Consider the following 3,489-nt stretch of genomic DNA (forward strand, 5'->3'; position numbering starts at 1 on the left):
AGATTTTCCATATTGCTTTCTCTGCTTGCATACTTTGATGAAAAAAGTGGCCATGCTGGAGAGGTCCACATGGCAAAGATTGGAGAGCAATCTCCAGCCAATAGCTAGGAAGGACCTGCAACCCTCAGTCAAACAGTCCTCTGGGAACTGAATTCTGCCAGCAACCTGGATGAGCTTAGAAGTGGATCCTTCCCAGCTGAGCTTTCATATGAGACCACAGCTTCAGCTGGCAACTTTATTTCAGTCTTGCAAGGAACCCTAAAACAAAGGAATCAGCTAAGCTATGCCAAACTCTTGACCACAGAAACTGTGAGTTAATAAATGTATATCATTTTAAGCCACTAAATATGGGGTAATTTGTTACACAGCAATAGATAACTAATGCAATCCTGATCCAAGCTGAAATATCGAGGAAAGAGTGTCTGGTTTTCACAGTTCTGAACAATTACTCTTGCTGCCCTTGCCTTGCTGGAGTCTGTGAAATAAGACACACTCTTCCAAGCTGCCTGTATCCAGCACATATATGACAACCTCTGCAGCCAGGCGGGTAGGGGGGTGGGGGGAGGGGCGTGCTCTGAGAGGTGCCGAATGGGAAAGTCATTTAGTCCATGAAAAGATACTGATTTGTTAAAACAGAAACTGGTATTAGCTTGTGTTCTAAAGAGCTTTTAAATCTCAGAGAAGAGGATGATAAATTGAGTGCTACGTCCACATTTTCAATCAAAGGCTTTATTTGTAAGTAATTCCACATGCTGTAACCATCAGCAGTATGCAAGGAGGCTGCCATATGAAATAAACCTTCATTTGCCTGAAGCCAGAATTTATATTTTCTTTAAGATGAGATTCACATCAACACAGACACACGCACACGTCTGCGTGCGCGCGACTGTTTTTGTGGGAGGATGGACTAACTGAACTCACTTTTCAATTGCATCAGCTTCTTTTTTAATGTAGTGATGAATGGATTCAATTAGATGAAAACCATACTTGTGGTTGACATATCAGGAGTGTTATTTCTTCCCACAGATTTCATCATGCACAATGACTAAAGGCACTGTCTTTCTTTGCTGTCTTTCCAGGTTACACTTATAGGCAGCTCTCTGACCAGAAGAGTGTAGACGATTCTTAATGTGACACTGGCATAAAGGAAAAGAGAAATCCTCTGAGACACTGGTCAAGAGACAACAGGTTCTTTATTCTCTTTTTACTCTTCAGGTCTCCCTGGACTCAGCTGACCAATAGAGTATAAGACCTGAGTCACACAGGGCTTCTCTTTGTTGAATTTGTATATACCCTCAATGCAAAGTTCGGGGGTCTACAAGGCCATCTTTACCTCTGTTATCAACTGCAAGTTAGAGAGCCCCCAAGATCACCCTCGAGTTTGATAATTTGCTAGAAGGACTCACAAAACCTACTGGAAGCTGCTGTACTCACAGTTACAGTTTATGACAGCACAGGGACACAGATTAAAAGCAGCTAAGGGAAGAGGTACACAGAGAAGGGTCCAGGAGAGTCCCAAGCATGGGACCTCTAGCACGGGACTCTAGTGGAGTTATGCAGACACTGTTTATTTCTCACAGGTGCAATGTGTGACAATATGCATGAGCTACTGCCATCCAGACAAGCTCACATGAACCTTGGTGTCTAGAGGTTTTATTGGGGCTCAGTCACATAGATATGGCTGACTGCCCATGTCGACAACCTTAGTCTCCAGAGGTCAAGTTCACGCCTCATGACCCAAGGATCCCTACTATAAATCACACTGCTAGCACAGACTAGCTGGCATGGCCAAAGGTCCCCAGGTTAAACAAATCAGGCAGGACATTCCAAGATCTTAGAGGTTACCTCCCAGAAGCCAAGGGCAAAGGCCAGGCCTCTCTGGGGGTAAGGTTAATCCTTTACTGGGTACCATACCAAAGCCTATGCAGACTTTCCCGTTCCACCTGGCAGAATTTCCCTGCAACAGCTCTCCGAACTTACACCTCCCCTAATCTCTTGCGTCCTCAAGAACGGCACCAACAACCGCCCAGGTGATCAAGCCACTACCACCCTAATCCATGGAGTGTTTCTGGTGAGCGCCGCCGGGTAGGTGAGGGTAGCGCGGGCCGGGGACTGCCGGGTGCCACCGGGATGCTGAACCCCGGCCCTCCTCCCCCGAGTAGGACCCCAAGCGAGGCCCGCCTGACCGCCGAGCCTCCAGCCATGGCTCCTCTGCTCACGAAGTATGCTTACCTGCAGAGCCTGGCCAAGAAGATCTGCTCCCAGCCCAGAACCGAGCCGCAGAACCGCAAGTCAGCTGGCAAAACTCGAGTCTTAGAAGCTGCTGGGCTCCTAAAAAAGGAGAGGAAGAAAGCACTGAAGAAATCCCAGGAACGGGAGGATAAGGCTGCCGAGGCCAAGGCCCGGGCCCCTGCGGAGAGTCTCAGGTCAGGAAGCCGGTGACAGCCGAGAAGGAGGAGGCCTCCAGCTCCACCGGGGCCCCTGCGCACGGCCTGGACAAAGAGCCTCTTTACCTGCCTTGGACGTCCTGCGGCAGCGCCTGCCTGTAAAGATACCGGAGGCGCGGGGCCAGGGCGGCGCCAAGGAGCTGTCTCCCGCCGTTTTAGAGAAAAGACGTCGGAGGAAGTGGAGGAAGCAGGAGCGCGACCGAAGGAGAAGCAGCAGCAGAAGGAGCTGAGGGCAAAGCGGAAGGCGCCCGAGGCCCCCGAGGGCGCGGAGCACGCTGAGCGGCCCTGAGGCGGCCCTCGAGGAGGCGCAGGGCCGGCCGGGGCTGCTCTTCAACAAGGTGGAGGTAACCGAAGAGAAGCCGTCCCGCAAGGCTCAGCGCAGGAAGGAGAAGAGGCAGAAGGGGAAGGGCAACCTGACGCCGCTAACAGGCAGGACCTAGGCAGCAGCTGAAGCGCCTGCGTGCGCGGCGGGCCCGGCTGGAAGAGCTGCGGGCCGCGGACGCGGGCCAGGCCCAGGAGCTCGAGGCAAAGATGCAGTGTGCGAACCTGCTGGACAAGGCCGAGGGCGTGAAGATCTGCGACGACGAGCACCTGCTGCAGGAGGCCCCGAAGCGCAAGAAGAGAGGGGCGCAGCGCCAGCGCGCGTGGGAGAAGCGCACTGCGCGTGTGGCGGACAAGACGCAACAACTACAGGACCCGTGGCGGCAGAAGTCGCGCGAGAACAAGAAGGCGGAAGCTGAGCGGCGCCTGGAGAAGACCCGGAAGAGGGGCCGCATCCTGCCCCAGGACCTGGAGCCGGCCGGCCTGACCTGAGGGCCCGACTGCCCGACCCCGACCCCGGCAGGCTCAGGCTCCCAGCGGAAATCGGACGCTGCCCCGCTGCCCTCACCGACTTTTCGGGGCTCAGTCCGCACGTGCAGAAGAGCCTTCAGATCCGGGTAAGGGGTGACCCAGATCCGGGCTCCAGACCCCTCTGGTGAGGCCAGAACGCTCCCTGAAAATTCCGGGGTGGGGGACGAGGGAGTGGTGAGGAGTGAGTGGC

At 53.9% G+C, this 3,489-nt stretch overlaps 1 pseudogene across 1 annotated transcript; it reads left to right on the forward strand.

The window, feature by feature from the left end:
• Positions 1–2,137: 2,137 nt before the first annotated feature.
• On the forward strand, positions 2,138–3,260 carry LOC309963776 (surfeit locus protein 6-like; annotated as a pseudogene). The gene has a single exon. The product of its transcript is annotated as a surfeit locus protein 6-like (transcript).
• Positions 3,261–3,489: the final 229 nt, after the last annotated feature.

Source organism: Leucopleurus acutus (genome assembly GCF_964270905.1).
Source record: "Leucopleurus acutus genome assembly, chromosome: 7".
In the NCBI taxonomy this organism is placed as follows: Eukaryota; Metazoa; Chordata; class Mammalia; order Artiodactyla; family Delphinidae; genus Leucopleurus; species Leucopleurus acutus.